Below are 18,606 nucleotides of genomic sequence, written 5' to 3'. Positions count from 1 at the left end.
GATTGGATTGTGATGATTGCATTAGATCAGATATATTCGGACTTGACCTATTTGGGTTTAAATGCTTTACATAGGCGATGATGGATACTTGGTTGTGATCATATTGGTTAGATTCCTTGCTTATCTGCTTTATTTTCTGAATTGTGTTAACTATACTTAGTCGACCGATGATGCCTACCGATCTTGTTGTTTGTCTTGGCACTGCACTTGCATTCTTTTATGAATGCAGAGTACCAGGTCGGATCTACTTCTGTGACCCATGGCTGATCGACTCTTTAACATTCTCTCGAGTTTCCAGGGTGAGCATGGCGTCCGCTAACCTTGAAGACCTTCCTATCACATGTCTTACTTTTATTTTAGAGACAGAGACATTATGTATTAGTATTCCAGACGGCATTATTCTCCTTAGATGCTCTTGTATTATTCTGACTAGACCCTGGGGATGTTTATTGTCTTCCGCACTTTTACTACTATATATATATCGCGAGACTTACGTATTTGTTCTATTTCACTGTTTTAAATTCATTCTTCGTGTATTCATTCATTGTTGGGTTGAGGATTCGCTTACCGAGGTGGGAAGGTAAAGGCCCGCACGGCCAAAGCAAAATGGGTCGTGACAATTTTGGGCCAAAGCCCACTCATGGATAAAGAGTTGATGATATTGGGTATTTTAAAGTTTTATGCATAAAATCATTTGGGCCTAACCCAAAAGAAAAAACGGACAGACCTTTTGAACGGAAAATTGTAATTTTTGGCTACAAGACCCAATCCGAGACCAATTTCATAACTTATAACAAAAGACGTATTTAAAAAAAAAACATTCGTCTATACAAGTTCTTGGATAAAGCGTTCCAAACGTATTAAACGGATCGATCCAAGCAAAGTATGAGTTAAGCATGGACAAATTACACACTCAAAAGGGATAAGGCACCATTACCCCCCTGAACTATACCCGAAGTTGCTATGACACACCTTACCTTTCCCTGGGCCCTATTACCCCCTAAACTTATTTAAAATGGAATAATTACCCCTAAACGCCGATGTGGCAAAAAGAGTGTGTTTCACTCTCTTTGAGAGAGTGAGAAACATAAAAAAAGGAAAACTTAATTTTTTTCCTTAAAAATCTGCATTTTCTTAAAATTTGAAAATAAATTTAGTCTTCCACATTTAGTTTTAAAAAATGGGTTTTCCACATGTTAAGAAAATAATTAATTTTTTCAAAATTTTATAAAAATTCAGTTTGAAAAATAAAAGTGTCCTAAGAAAATGAAATCATGAAAATCAAGATTTTTTAAGACATTTTAAAAAAATAATCAAGTTTTCCATATTTTTAACAAATCCATTTTTCCATATTTAAAAAAAAAAAATCATTTTTTCAGTTTTTTTTTTTCTTTTTCAAAAACGGGTTTTAAAAAAAAAAAACAAATTTTCAATTTTTTTTTTTAAAAAGGGTTTTAAAAATCATTTTTTTAAAAGAAAATTCAGTTTTTTAATCCATGTTTTTAGTTTTTTTTTTTTTTTAAATGGGTTTAAAAAAAATCAAATTTTCAAATTTAAAAAAAAGACGGGTTTTAAAACTCATTTTTTTTTAATGAAAATTCGATTTTTGTTTTTATTTTAAAAAAAATTGACACGTAAGCTGAAAAAATTAAAAAAAAAGAAGAAAACAAATAAATACACATGTGGCAAGGAGAGTGTATGTCACTCTCCCATATGAGAGTGTATGTCACTCTTGAGCATCAACGTTTAGGGGGGTAATTATTCCGTTTTAAATAAGTTTAGGAGGGTAATAGGACCCTGGGAAAGGTAAGGTGTGTCGTAGCAAGTTCGGGTATAGTTCAGGGGGGTAATGGTACCTTATCCCACTCAAAACATAATAAGTTCATATTTTTAAAAATAACATATGTAAAAGGGAAAAGGGTTCAAAACACACTCACACTATGGCCAAAGTTGCCATAACACACCTGAACTTTGCGGGGGTCCTATGACCTTCGTACTTATTTTTGTGTATTTTGTATGCTTTTATATGGTGACCTGTACAAGCGATTGTATCTACTCTCTTTGAGCGCGTAAGATTCCATATAAAAGTGTAAATACACAAAAAATAAGTCCGAGAGTCATAGGACCCAAAAGTTCAAGTGTGTTATGGAAACTTTGGCAAAATACAGGCGACAAATTATTGTTCATCTTCTTCATAGAAGCTGACTGAAATTTGATCCTAATGCACTTCAAATCTCAACCAAACATCACCAAATTTCAGATTTGAATTCCTCTCGACATTCCGGTTCTATTGATATATCACCCGCTCGAAATGGAGCTCATTTGCGGCAACCTGAAAATTCGAGTTCGAAGCTTCAAGCTTTGTTCATGGCAGTCATGGAGTCATTCAGTTCTTCTTCACGTTCCGGACGTTTTCTAAGCTCGAGTTCGACTTCAAATAATCGGCAACCAAGAATTTTATTCATCAAATCCGAATTTGAAGACCCGGATACGAAAGCTTCAACTCGAAACTCGACGTCCCTAATGGAGTTTTTGTTTACTTGGTTCTACTATCTTAATCCACTATTATTAATCATGTTTTCAATGTCGACAATGTCACAAATCCTATATAATATCGAAAAAGACCCGTTTGATTTTGTCGTTACAATGGAGTTTTTTTGGGTTTGAAATTTTGGAAAGAGGAGAAATGAAAAATACCCGATTGAAGAATAATTAAATCTTTTAAACTCAACATAAAGGAAAGCAAAAGGCACAAATTCTTGAACGGGCACAAACTCAACACAAAAGGCACAAAGCAAAAGGCACGATAATTGAAAGAAAAATTATCTCTAACGACTGGAAAAAAATTTGGTCACTATAAGTGCACTTATAACGACCGGATTCATCTCCCTTCATTAAGAAGTGGTTGTTAAAAATCGAATTTCCTGTAGTGGAGCGCGTGCATACACTCAAACGAGTTTGGGTGACTTTGTCCATTTGAAAGCATAGATAATACATAAAAAATAAGTCAGGGGGGTCATAGGACCTCCGCAAAGTTTAGATGTGTTATGGCAACTTTGGCCATAGTTTAAGTGTGTTTTGAACACTTTTCCCTATGTAAAAGGATGACACTTTTATACTCACTTTACAAACGAAATACATCATCCTTGTATACAAAGGGAGATTATTTTTTATCCGAATATTATAAATCCAAATCTATGTACCCTATATATAAAGGGAACATATTCAAATTCTTTTCTCAAAATGACATGCAAATGCCAAGATTTTTTGCGGGAATAAACACTAAATAGACAGTTCATGCAAATGCTCATACATTGGAATTCGAAGGTCAACTGTATAGTACGGATCCTTAATACTGGGGTGCCTAACACCTTCCCCAGGGGATCATCAGAACCCTTACCTAGAACTCTGGATTACGAAAGATTTTTCACGGTATTTGAATAAATCCTTCACTCTCGATTTTCCTAATTTCCTAAAAATTGGGTGGCGACTCTTTAAAAAAAAAAATCAAATTCCGAAAGAGCACCAACGAGTTCGTAGCAGCTTTTATGCGCCCCGCGTAAATGAGAACAATTACACTACCTTTGCGCCTGCGCGTACACCAGAACCAGCAAAATCTGGTTTTTGACTCAACCACCCCGAAATCTTGAGACTCACCTGGAACCTCCCGGATACAAACCAGATATGCAAACCCACATAAAAACACTCTACAAACTCACCCCGCACTCAAAATTTCAAAAAGAGATCGTTTTGGCTCGGTCAACCCCTAAAGCCCAAAAACCAACTTTCCAATCAAAAGACCAAAATGCCCCAAGACCCTCAAGAACAGAACCAACCAGTCAACCGACCTATAATAGACATTATGGAACTAGTAGAATTGACAGAATCCGCAAAAAAGACTCATTTACCCCCGATGTTGACTTTAGTCAACCCAACATTTATGAACTTTCAAAAATCTCATTTTCTTACTCAAATCACATCCGATGGCCTCGGGAATCACGCCACCCATGCCCACAAGTTAAATATGTCATAATGAAGCTAGGGGAAAGGTCAAAAGGGGTAAAATGGTCAAAAGTGCTAAAACGACCTAACGGATCGTTATAGATATACTTGGAACTTTTTTATGAAAACTTATAAGGATAAAAGGGACTGGTTGGGTGTGTTTTTGTCAAACTCTACTCAAGAGAATCTTGGGTGTGTTTTTGTCAAACTCTACTCAAGAGAAATCTTGGGTGTGTTTTTTATCCGGAAATGAAATAACCACTTCAAATCTTATACGCACTTTCGAAAAGGAACTCAATTTCTTTCTTCAAATAAAGGGATTTTTTGCCAAGATATTTCTAATGATATGCCATGACATGATATACAAGATTTTAAACTACTTTTAAGCAAATAATTACAAATCACATATTGAAGCTCGAAGGTCAACCGTATTCTACGGATTCTTAATATCGGGGTGTCTTAATGCCTTCCCCAAGGAATCACAAGAACTCTTAGTTCGAACTCTGGTTTAAAAGGATTCACCTCTTGTTTGAAAACCCTTTTACTTGGTTTTCCTAATTTCCCTTAATTAGGTGGCAACTCCGAAAAAAATAAACAAATCCAAAAGAGTCCAAAAATTCGAAGTCGCTTTTATGCCTCGCGTAAAAGTGAACCGTAACAGTCATCGATGAAGACAATAACAAACATCCAAGTAGGGCTTGAAGATCCCATTCATCAAATCCATGATGGCTACGGTGGCATTAGTAAGCCCAAAAGACAACACCAAGAACTCATAGTGACCATAGCGGGTCCTAAAGGCCGTCTTTGGAAGATCCTCCGCTCTAATCTTCAACTGATGGTAGCCCGATCTCAAGTCAATCTTAGAGAAGACCGATGCACCCTGAAGCTTATCAAACAAGTCATCTATGCAGGGTATAGGATACTTTTTCATTATAGTAACCTTGTTCAACTGTCGATAGTCGATAAACATCCGCATGGTACCATCTTTCTTCTTCTAGAACAGCGCGGGAACACCTCAAGAGGAAACACTAGGTCTGATGAACCCCTTACTCAAAAAATCATATAAATGCTCCTTCAACTCTCTCAACTCTACCGGAGCCATACGTTAGGGAGGAAAAGAAATAGGACGAGTGTCTGGCTCTAAATCAATGCAAAAATCAATATCCCGATCAGGTGGCATCCAAGCAAATATGTGGGGGAAAACCTCTGAAAATTCACTAACTACTGGTACCAACTCTAGGAAGGAGTATCCACACTCGTATCTCGAATATGCACCAAGTAAGCTAAACATCCCTTATCCAGCAACTTTTTCGCCTGAAGGAACGATAAAATCTTCTTGGGAGCAGGGCTAGGAGTACCCTTCCACTCCAATCTCGGAATGTCTGCATGGCTAATATGACCGTCTTGGCATGACAGTCTAAAATCGTGTGATACGGAGATAACCAAATCATGCCCAAGATTATATCAAAATCTATCATGTTGAGGATCACCAAGTCTACCCAAGTGTCATAACCCATGAATGTAACCACACAAGATCGATAGACTCGATCTACTACCACAGAATTTGTGACAGAAGTACATATACAAATAGGCACATCAAGTAGATCACAAATCATATCCAAACCCATAGAGAAATATGACGAAACATATGAGAAAGTAGAGCTCGAATCAAATAATACTGAAGATGCCTAATGATAGATCGAGAAAGTACCTGTGATGACCGCATCAGAAGCCTCGGCCTTTGGCCTGCCCGGAACAACATAGCAATGAACCCGTCCACTCTCGGACTATGTACCTCCATGGTCACCATGGCCAGAATGAGCTCCACCAAATAGTATAGTAGTCAGATTCATGTCAGAGGTTTCATAGACTAGTCAGTTATGTTATGTACGATATTCAGAGTCGTCTAGCCATTTTGGCTTATTATTATCATGTTTATTCAAACTATTCTGCATTATGATATTTTTAGACTTATGATTTATGGTCCCACGCTTTACTTAAATTATGCATGTCATAGTTTAATCTGCATCAGTTCATGCCCATGTTGAGTCAGCAAGCCATATGATTCGTTCGGTCACATGCAGTCAGGCATCGAGTGCCGTGTTACGCCAAGGCCATGGTTTGAGGCATGACATGAACACAGTCATAAGGAAAACTCCTTTCAAGACCTAAATCACTAAGCAGGCCACTCAACACTCCAAACTCATGAAAATAAAAATAGGGGAAGGGTAGTCATCCCAACTTCTATTTATACACCCTATCTCTATGCAATTTCTTCTTTTACACTTTTAGGGACCAAAAAGGTCTCATGATATTGCAAACACACAAGGCGGAACCCCAGCAGCCTAGGTGTTACACATCGGACATTTCGTGTTGTCGTGCTGTGAATAGACTAACGCAAGCTTAAGGTGAACATGAAGTCCATATTACCTTAAGGAGGTTATTTGGTAGCTTAAAGGTGTATACTACAAGATTTATGAAGTATTACGAATCGAAGAAACTAAGCTCGTCGGAGGAAGGGAAGTATAAGTTGTGTTTGGGGAAGATATAATAATAATCGAGTTAACGATTATTTAGTAATGTCTTGAGGAGAAGCTATAGGACTCCTTAGATGGTTAATGAGGTGTTAAGCAAGTTCCAAGAAGATGTTATAAGTATTTGAGATAAACAAATCCACGAGAACAATTCAGAAAAAGAGGAGTTATACGACTACTTATACGGTCCGTATAAGGGTCCATATAACGGTTACAGTGGAGGGTCATCACTGGTGACATTATACGGTCACTTATACGGACCTTATAAAATTATACGGATCATATAAGTGTCCGTATAACAGTTACAGAGAGGGTCGGTTATTGGTGAAATTATGCGGTCACTTATACGGACCGTATAAGTGTCCGTATAAATCATGTCGGGTCAGATTTTCATAATTATAAATATATGACCCAAGTTCTTATTTTTCATTTTCCACATTCTCCACACCTCTTGATAGCTCTAGAATATTCCACACACCATATTAACACAAATCCAAGGGAAATCAAAGATTAAACACCAAGAATCAAGAGAATCAAGTGCAAAGAGGCTGTTAAGGGTTTGTAGAAGTCAAGAATTCCTTTGGTATTGAAGTTGGGGTTTTTCTCAAGTGAAGTATATTCATCCAAATTCATTCTTATATGATCAAAGGTGAGTTTTACATCTATTTCATATTATTAAGAGTATTTGGTTGTTGAATAACTTGAATGAAGGAAAGAAGAGGAATATGAAGTTCAAACATGGAAATAACGGTATTTTGAATAGTAAGTGAACTTGAGTCATGATTCTTAGTATACTATGAGTATAGTCTTGTTGTGAATGACACTAATGATATTGAGGAAGTATTACATGTAGATGGATATGGTGGTGTGTTGTAGTTATTGATGTAGATGACTTTGAAAGGGAGTTTTGATAATTGAACAATGTTTAACTTGAAGAAGCCTATTGGTTATCATGCTATGGGTGTTGATATTGATGTTTGGGAGTTGTTTAGTATATGGAGAAAGTTGTTAAAACAAAGGAAATGCTGCCCAATTTTTGTTAGCTCTTAGTCGCTTTAATTTAGACTTAAGAATGTTTCTAATAATCTAACTTAGCACAAATTCTCTTGAATGTAGAGTTATAAGCTTGGAAGGAGAACGTTTAGTCATTACGGAGACGTAAAAGGTATGTTATGGCTAGTCCCTTTCTTTCGAGGGCATGACTCTTATATTACGATTTCCTCTCTATTTTTCCATGACCTTCTTACATCCCAAAAGTTGAAAGTTAAAGATTCTTAAGAGCTTCTTATGAGAAAGAGATAAGATGTGTTCTATGATAATGATGATTTTATTTCTAGAGATTCCAAAGCTTATGAATTGATGCTATTATGAGCTTAATGATCTTATTTCATAATTTCCTTCATGTTATTCATTGTTGGCCATCTCACCTCATGACACCAGCTCCTTCAAGGTGATACCTAGCGATGACGTTGATCCATAATATAATCGGAGATTACTGTTACGCCCCTTGTTTCGGTCATAGTAAGACCTATGATTTCCTAGTTGAGAGTGCCTTGGGAAGCGAGACTCGAGCCTGAGTTTTGGAGATAGAAAGTGTTTTACCCCGTGTGCAATGGTACCAGCAGGCATTCTTGGTGATTTACAGGATTAGGAGTTGAGCGAATTGAATCGACGTGATCTGAACTGAACTAGAAAATCTGCAGGACACCAGTCTTGATTGACGGGTCGTCGAACCTGTCGACGGGCCATCGTTGTGCGGCGTCGACAGGGTTTCGCAGCCATGCATTCTGCAGGCACAGGACGATGAGCACGTCGACGGACCGTCGACACGTCGACGGGTCGTCGACTCGCTCATCGAGCAAGACCACTGAAGCATTTAATTCTCCGAGTATAAATACATGGTCCACGACTTTATGTCTTATTTTCTCTTATTCCCAGATTAGAAAACCCCAGTATTTTGCTCTCCCAACATTTATGGCATATTAGTGAAGATTTGACAAGACCCGGACCCCGTAAACCCGAGCTTGTGAAGAAGAAGGTTATTTCTAGGGTTTTTCCAAGAATGGGAAGCTTAGGGAGTTGAAGTTAAAGTGATTCTTAGGATTCTTGACCCCTCAAGGTATGTAAATGATTCCTACCTTTATATTTAAGTTGACTACCGAGAGTTTTAGTGATTGTAGGTAAAGAGAAGGTATTTGTGAGAGTGATAGATTGATGAAGGGCAAGGTAGTGACATGAGGAAATTTTAAGAAATGATTAGGAATGGATTTACATATATTTTGATATGTATGGTTGTTATCATTGTATTGTGGGTATTGTAGTTGATATTGGATCGAATGAGAAGTTGAAGAGTGGTAAGCTTATAAAGGGGATGGTTGTCTATATTTCGTTAAGCTTTATATGTGCTTGAGGATGATTAGTAAGCAAGGCAAGTAGCCTAATTAAGACTTACGTTACCTTAATTGGAGACTTACAAGTTCAAGAGGTAGGAGTTGGGCGACTTGATGTACGTCAAGGTATGTTAAGGCTTTTCCTTTCTTTCACTTGGCATGATCCTATGATATGAACGATAAACGAGTCGAGAGTTTCCATATTACTATCTCTTGTAAGCACTAAGAGAAATACGAGTTTTTAATGTTTCCATATCCCGGTATGGTATTTCACTATGTACGGATCTTGTGATTTTACGTTGTCCTAGTAGTACGAGTTCGGTAAGGCCATGAGAGACGGTTGTCATTATATTGTTTGAAAATCCTATTGTTCGGTTTTATTTGTCTATGCCTTCAACTCGAGTTCTCAGGGGTACATGAGAAAGGCACACTTGATAGGGGGTGAAGGTGTGACCTGCGATATTATATTTCATATGTGAAAGGCACACTTGACAGGGGGTGAAAGTGTGGCCTATGAATGGTCCATGAGTGGCCTACGATGTAGGAGTATATACATGAGAAAGGCACACTTGACAGGGGGTGAAGGTGTGACCTGCGATATTATATTTCATATATGAAAGGCACGCTTGACAGGGGGTGAAGGTGTGGCCTATGAGTGGTCCATGAGTGGCCTATGATGTAGGAGTATATACATGAGAAAGGCACAGTTGACAGGGGGTGAAGGTGTAGCCTGTGATGTGACAATGAGGCGTGTACCTACTATATATATATATATATATATATATATATGCATGTGTATACTTTCGACATACGGATTCGGTCGATTGCGGATAGATACTAGTTAAATACGTTCGTACATATAGTCGTTTCGGCTTATGAGTCGGTCTTATTCATGATTTCTATATATATGTTCATACTTGTTGTCTTTATGCCTTACATATTCAGTACGTTATCCTTACTGACTCCCCGTTGCTCGGGGGGCTGCGTTCATGCCCGCAGGTACAGGCAGATAGGGAGGTGGTCCAGCTTAGTAGGACTTTTATCCAGCAGAGATCGGTGCACTCCATTCGATCCGGAGTTGCAGTCTATTTTTAGTAGGCTATCCTTTTGAGATGTATATAGATGGGTATGACGGGGCCACAATCCGTCACTTTCTACGACTTTCATTCCGGTAGAATCAGACAGTTGTATGTAGTAGTCAGACGATGTAGCCTTGTCGACTTATATTCTTTTGTGTATAGTATATATAGCAGCCTAGCCGGCTTGCACTGTTCTTCCGCATGTGGTGTATATATATATGCAGGCTATACAGAGTTCTGATGTTTCCTCTTATGAGATTAGTTTGTGCCATTTATGGGCTATTGATATTCAGCATGTTTCAGATAAGTGTTTAGGGGTGTTTGGTCGCTAGAGGTCAGACTCCCGTCACGGCCCATCGGTTTGGGTCGTGACAGAAGTGGTATCAGAGCAGTTCCGTCCTAGGATTGTCTACAAACTGTGTCTAGTAGAGTCTTGTTTATGGGTGTGTTATGCACCACACTTATAAACAAAATGCTACAGGACATTTAGGATGATGTCATTCTTTCTCTCTTAGATTGTGCGATAGAGCCATGTGTTAGGCGTTTGCTTCTGATGAATTGTTATGATTTCAGCAATGCCTCCCAAGAAAGCTACAACTGCCAAGAAAGGTAAGAAAGCCATAGGAGAGGCCACTAGCCATACTCGGCAGGCCACTAGGGCTCAGGATGAGATTCAGAGCGAGAGCCCATCCGAGACATCGCATACACTATCTCCAGCACCCGTCCCAGTTCCTCAGCCAGATGCACCAGGTCAGGATGTGCGGGATGCTTTGTTCGATTATTGACCGGATTAGTAGCCGCTCGAGCTCGGCGGCGAGGGAGGCTGTAGTTCGTGGGTTAAGACTTTCCTCGAGTTAGATCCTCCGGAATTTTCAGTGATAAAGCAGAATATGGATCCCTAGGATTTCATTGATGGTATGCAGAGGATTTTGAGGGTGATGCATGCAAGTGAGGTTGAGTCGGTGGAGTTAGCTTCGTATAGACTGCGTGATATTGCAGTGGAGTGGTATCAGACTTCGGAGTTATCTAAAGGAGAGAATGCTCCTCCAGTTGTTTGGCGAGAGTTCGTAGATACTTTTATTCACCATTAGTTGCCTCCTGAGGTCAGGCGAGCTCCAGCAGACAAATTTCTACGTATTGAGCGAGGGCGACGTGAGTGTCCGAAAATGCGGTGTATTTCGATTCTATGGCTAGATATGCCCCGACCATGGTGGGCGAGATGAAGGACAAAGTTCTTGTTTTGTGGGCGCTTAGGGCCACGTTGATAGATGCTTGTACGGCTAACTGCATTACGGTACTGGCATTGATATCTCTTATATACCGGTATATGCACAGAATCTGGAAGATCGTAAGCGACAGAGGGGGGCAGAGCGTGACCGTGACCGAGGCCATGGTAAGAGGGCTAGATCTTTCGACATTGGAAGTGAGTCCAGGGGAGGACAGAGGCAGCAGCATTCCCAGTATTCATATCATTCAGTAGGGAGTGCACCTCCGCGATATTTAGGCCCCGAGGTTTGATCGGTGGCTGCTTATTCGGAGCGACCCCCGAATTCTAGAGCATCGGGCTCCCGGTACGGACCCGAGTCGGGACGAGATGGGCCACCCGTACCCACGTGTACCCAGTGTGGTAGGTTACATATCGGGTAGTGCCGATTAGGATCGAATGCCTATTATTCTTGTGGCCGATCAGGTCATGTGATGAGGAATTATCCGTCAAGAGGTGGCATGGGCACTATTCATCCTACAGGGTCTACGGCTGGTTCTTATTCTGGGAAGCTTAGGGAGTTGAAGTTAAAGTGATTCTTGGGATTTTTGACCCCTCAAGGTATGTAAATGATTCCTACCTTTATATTTAAGTTGACTACCGAGAGTTTTAGTGATTGTAGGTAAAGAGAAGGTATTTGTGAGAGTGATAGATTGATGAAGGGCAAGGTAGTGACATGAGGCTATTTTAAGAAATGATTAGGAATGGATTTACATGTATTTTAATATGTATAGATGTTATCATTGTATTGTGGGTATTATAGTTGATGTTGGATCGAATGAGAAGTTGAAGAGTCGTAAGCTTATAAAGGGGATGGTTGTCTATATTTCGTTAAGATTTATATGTGCTTGAGGATGATTAGTAAGCAAGGCAAGTAGCCTAATTAATACTTATGTTACCTTAATTGTAGACTTACAAGTTCAAGAGGTAGGAGTTGGGCGACTTGATATACGTCAAGGTATGTTACGGCTTTTCCTTTCTTTCACTTGGCATGATTCTCTGATATGAACAAATAAACAAGTCAGAGAGTTTCCATATTACTATGCTTGTAAGCCTTTAAAGAATTACGGTTTTAATGTTTCATATCTCGGCTATGGTATTTCCCCGTATACGGATCTTGTGATTTTCTATCTAGTAGTATGAGTTCGGTAAGGCCCGTGAGAGGCCAATTGTCATTATATTGTTTGAAAATCTGTTGTTCGGTTTATTTGTGCTATGGCTTCGGTCTCTCGATTCTCGGGGGTACGTAGAGAAAGGCACGCCGACGAGGAGGTGAAGGTGTGACTGCGATATTATATTTCATATGTGAAAGGCACGCTTGACAGGGGGTGAAGGTGTGGCCTATGAGTGGTCCATGAGTGGCCTATGATGTAGGAGTTTATACATAAGAAAGGCACACTTGACAGGGGGTGAAGGTGTGACCTGCGATATTATATTTCATAAGTGAAAGGCACGCTTGACAGGGGGTGAAGGTGTGGCCTATGGTGGTCCATGAGGTGGCCTATGATGTAGGAGTATATACATGAGAAAGGCACACTTGACGGGGGTGAAGGTGTGGCTTGTGATGTGACGAATGAGGGCGTGTGTACCTACTAGATATATATATATATATATATACATACTTTTCGACATACGGAGGTACGGTTGCAGGACGGATACTAGTTCGTACGATTAATCCGAGATAGTCATTTCGAACTTATGAGTCGGATCTTATTAATGATTTCTATATATATGTTCATACTTATTTGTCTTTATACCTTACATATTCGGTACATTATCCGTGCGACTCCCCGTTCTCGGGGGGGTTTGCGTTCGTGCCGCGGTACGGGAGGTGGTCCCGACTTCGTAGGACGCTTTATCCGGCGAGAGATCGGTGCACTCCACGTTCGATGGGAGTTGCGGTCTATTTTTGGTGGGCCATCCTTTTGAGATGTATATAGATGGGTATGTGGGGCCGTATCCCCGTCCTTTCGGACTTTCGTTCCGGTAGAGAACGTAGATAGTTGTATACGATGATCAGACGATGTAACTTGTCGGCTTATGATAACTTTTGTGTACGGTATGTATAGTAGCCTAGCGCCAAGCTTTTTGTTCTTCCGCGTGTGGTGTATATATATGTATTTGCGGGTTACGGAAGTTCGATGTTTTCTCTTGCAAGTTAGTTTGTGCCCGTATATGGGCTATTCATGTTGACATGTTTACGATAAGTGTTTAGGGTGTTTGGTCGGCCCAGAGAGTCGAGACTCCCACGGCCCCGTCGGTTTGGGTCGTGACGGTTACTCGAACTTACGTCCTCAGATAGAGTTATAGCTTCGCAGGCTCTCGTACATGTGCTTTATGATATGTATATGTAAGACTACACTATGACTAGTTGGCCGGGCGGAATACCACCACGATGGGCGCGGTGGGCGGGTATAATGATACTACCCACCGTGCTGGTTGGTCGGGCGAGACACCGTAGTGGGCGGCATGAGATGGTTACCCCGGACGCGGGAGGCCCAGACGCAGGCTAATGATGATCACACCGTACCTATATGGTCAGGCAGTTTATGTATGTATGTATGATATGATTATGTTTTAAATATAAAAGTTAGCATGCAACCCCGGAGGCCTTAAGGGACAATCAGTTACAGGTTATCTCTTCATCTTATGCTCTCTTATTTCTTAATTATGTTGTGACACATGCCTTAAATACTCAGTACATTATTCTTACTGACGTCCTTTCTTTTATTGTTACACCTCAGAAAATTTTCCGTTGATGCACAGTGAATAGACTAACGAAGAGCACGAAGTATACGGTATTTCAATAAGTAAAGAATGATATTTGATGACCCTAATTGAGATTTCAAAGACATTCGAGGTAAGAGGAGAAAGTCTGCCAAGAGAAGGCAAGGCATACGATATATATCGGAAAGGATTTAAAAGTAACAAGTTAATGATGATTTTATAGTGTCTTGGAGAAGAGATATAACGTCCCTTAGATTGTTAATGAGGTGTTAAGCAAGTATCAAGAAGGTTCCATAAGGATTGGAGATCAAACGAAGCGACGAGAACAAGATCAGTGAAAAGATGGGTTATACGGCCGATTATACGGTCCGTATAATGTGCATACGGACCGTATAATGGTCCCCGCCGAAATCGTCACGGTGAAGGTCTCTCAACGATGGGATTATACGGTCACTTATACGGGCCAGGTATAATATCTTGGATATAATGGTCACGAAGCGAGATGTTGAAGGGGTGATTTCACGGTCACTTATACGGACCGTATAAGTTTATACGGACCTTATAAGTGTCATATATTTTCCCGACGGATCAAATTTTTAAGTTATTAAAAAGGGGACCAAGTTCATTATTTCGTTTCATTTTCACCCTAACCTTCAAAGCTAATCTCAGAACACGTCTCCACTCTTCATCATAAGAACTCAAGAGAAATTTATGATCAACTTAAATCAAACTAAGAAAACCAAATGTAAGAAACTCATTAGAGGTCATCCAAGTCAAGAAATTTCATTGGTGGTGAACTAGGGTTTTGGCTCAAGTGAAGTATTTCCACCCAAGGCTTATTCCTACACTATCTAAGGTAAGTTTTATGGTATTTCCATGATGCTTAAGGTATTGAGAAGTTGAAACACTTGGATTGTAGAAGGATATAGAAAATGGGTCATGAATGTGGGAATAGTGTCATTTTTGAGTAATAGTTTGGGTTGAGTAATGATTCTTGATATGTTATGACTATAATCATGTTATAAATGATATTGAGAACATGGGATAAACATTTTATATGAGCGAATGTAATAGTCTGGTATGACCATGGATATAGATGATTGGAAGTGAATTGAGAAGTAAGGATAATGTAGGTGAATAAAGACCATTGTTATGATATTGTGAATGGTATTATTGATGTTTGGGAGTTGATATATGATATGGAGGAAGTCGTATAAATAAAGGAGATGCTTTCCAATTTTCTCTAGCTTTAGTCATGTATGCTAAGTACATCGATTTTCTAATGATAGTATAACTCTAATGAAGGTAGAAACGAGAGCATTGAAGGAGAACGTGCAAGTGATAGAATAGTTGAACGGAAAGGTATGTAAAAGGCTAACCACTTCTTTCATAAGGCATGGTTCCTTGGCCAAATATCTATTCTTATATGAGCCTACGATGTCCTCCAAATGATTCTATCTTCAAAAGCTACTAAGCTCACGAATCTCGATTTGTTACGATTGTACTAAATTCCTCCTATGATGAGAATCCTCTAAGGGTAGATGTAATGAACGATAATAAAAATGATGCTAAAGATGCTTATGAGCTTTTATGTATATGTGACTATGTATGGCTATTAAGAAACCCCGAGCCTATATGGTCAGGTAGAATAAATATATATATATATTGCGCACGCACCACTGCAGTTGGGTACGGATAGCCCTGAGCCTTGGTAGGGCCAGGTATGTATACTCGCGAGAACACTTTCTATGGTACAGTATGTGAAACACCCGAACCTTCGTGAGTCGGGTATGCTATGTACATGATATGGATATGTATACGATATAAATATGAATATAAATACGAATATGCTATGAATACGAAAATGGATACGAAATGTAAATGAGTATGGATATGAATACGGATACGGATATGGATGTATGTACACAATCACGCATTAGAAATGGAAAGTCTCTATGAAAAGCAAGTAAGTGTTTATGACGATGGTTACACTACCTCCCACGTCTTATGCTATTTCTCATGTTGCTTATTATCTTATAATGATGTTGATCATGCTTTACATACTCGGTACATTCTTCGTGCGCGTCCTTTTTGTTTGTGGACGCTACGTCATGCCCGCGGTGGCCGGGGAGACGGACTTGATCCATAGGCTTTATTACCCGAGGACTAGATAGGGAACTCGTTTCATTCGAAGCTTCCTGACTTTTGATATTTATTCTTTTGTGTACATATTTATGGGCATGGCGGGGTCTGTCCGCCTGTATATGATATGTATACTCTCCTTAGAGGCTCTAGAAATGTGTGTATGGTTAGATGTATTTGGCACTTGTTTATATTTTGGATATCATTTTGTTAGCCTCATCGGCTTATGTACATTGATATGGGTATAGTTGCTAATGATGATATAAATGTATTGTTGCCCAATGGGATTAGTATGATTGATGGATGGAAAGTATGATTTAGCTCTGTGGCTCACCTAGATGTAAATGTAAAAGTATGATAAGAGGTGCCCGGGTGGGTTAGCACGGGAGCCGTCGGCCCCCTCACGGTTAGGTCGTGACAAAAGTGGTATCGGAAGAGTTGTCCTGGTGTGTGTACGAGCCATGTACCCGATAGAGTCTTAGTTATGGGTGTGTTGCGCGCCGCGCTTTATAAACAGAGGGGAGCATTTAGGAATGAATGACCTTCTTTCTTCGTAAGATCGTGCGATAGAGCTATGATATAAGGACTTCTTTTCCTTAACCGTGTGTTATGTATTTCGAGAGATGCAGCAAAGAAAAAGCTGCACGACGGCCCGAAAAGGCAAAACGGTGGCGGAAAATCGGGCGAAAGAGCACGCGAGCGGTTGTAAGGAAAAGTGAACCCCGAGAATGCGGCTCGAATCTCGGTCCTCCCCGTTCGGTGCCTATTTCGAGGAGCGTGAGGGAGCCTCGGCCCGGCTCCGGCCACCTCGGCTCCTCGGCGGATGCTTCGAGGCCAAGATGTAAAGAGGCCATTCATTTGCTTACTCGGTGGTTGCCGCCCGAGACTCGGCGGCAAAGTACGGGGCAAGGTGATAGGGGCTGGTAGTGCAAGGACCGTGATTTTATTAGCTTGAACCTACTCCCGAAATTCTTTGGATCAAAGCGGATGAGGACCATCGAATTTTATTGATGGAATGTTGAGGACACTTCGGTTGATACATGCTTCGGACACCGAATCGGTGGAGATAGCATCCTTTAGACTGAGGGATGTTGCGGTTCATTGGTACACGATTTGGATGGCTTCATGGGGAGCCAATGCACCTCCCTCGGTATGGCAAGAATTTGTAGATTCCTTCCTCCGACATTATTTGCCTTCAGAGGTTCGGCGAGCTAGAGCCGATAAGTTCTTGAATTTGAGGCAAGGAAGCATGAGTGCTTTAGAGTATAGTCTCTGCTTCAATTCTTTGGCTAGGTATGCTTCGGCCATGGTAGCGGATATGGGCGACCGAGTGCACCGGTTTGTGAAGGGCTTAGGGCCACATTTGATGGATCGGTGGTTGACTACGTCCCTTCAGGACAACATGGATATTTCACACATTCAGGCCCATGCTCAAAATTTAGAAGAAAGCTTACAACAACAAAGAAGTGAGCGTGAGCATGATAGAGGGTATAACAAGAGGGCTAGATATTCGGGTCCGATGAGTGAGTATAGAGACGGGCACAGACAACGATTTTCGAGGCATTCGAGGCATTCTATGACTAGTGCGCCTCCCGGTTTCGGAGATCTGATAGGTTCACTTAATTCGGGCCGGGTTAGAGTTTTCCCGATTCTGAGTTTAGGGGTAATTCGGGTCAGGCGAGGTGTCACGACCCCAACTACGGGCCATGACGGGTATCCGGGGCTAACCACCGAACACCACTCATCTTTGTTACGTTCACACTCTCGTTATTACTATATGCTCATAATTATATGAAACTATCATCATTTGAAACATTTTCACTTATATAAACGTAAGCCCTTCGGCTATCAAAATAATATATATATATATATATATATATATACATATACATACGTGAATATACATGAAGACCGTGGGACCATGTTACCCACACATGCGTATCTACGAGCCTCTACTGGAATACTAGACATATGGACGGGACAGGATCCCGTCGTGCCCAATCATGGATATATACATATATGTACCAAAAAAAATATCAAAGGCACCTGGGGCATGGGTGCTCCGGGCATCGCTCCTGGATGGCCCCTTCGCCTCGTGGGCGGAACCGCCCAAATAAAAAAGGACTCGGGGAATTTGTGCGAATATTGGCAGAATGAAAAAAAGCGAAACCCGTCTGAAAAGAGGAACCCTTTTTTTACTGCGCAATTATACATTTCATATACTTCTCTACTAAGCACGTCGTTCATTATAAGCTATCCTTTTTATACTTACGTACTCCTCGTCGTCTGATTATATTTTTCGTTAACCGTGGGGTAACCATCGTATCCCCCCTTTGTGGGGTGTTGCCAAAACCCCGGCTGGTGGAATCAAAAGCTGCCAGCGGTGACATCCCGGCCTCAGCCGGTGGGAAACATATCTTTAAAATTTCATGCATTTATTTTGTATTTACTCTCCAAAAAATTAATCC

This window comes from Lycium ferocissimum, chromosome 6 (assembly GCF_029784015.1).
Source record: "Lycium ferocissimum isolate CSIRO_LF1 chromosome 6, AGI_CSIRO_Lferr_CH_V1, whole genome shotgun sequence".
Lineage (NCBI taxonomy): Eukaryota > Viridiplantae > Streptophyta > Magnoliopsida > Solanales > Solanaceae > Lycium > Lycium ferocissimum.
Note: the sequence above shows the minus strand (reverse complement) of the source record.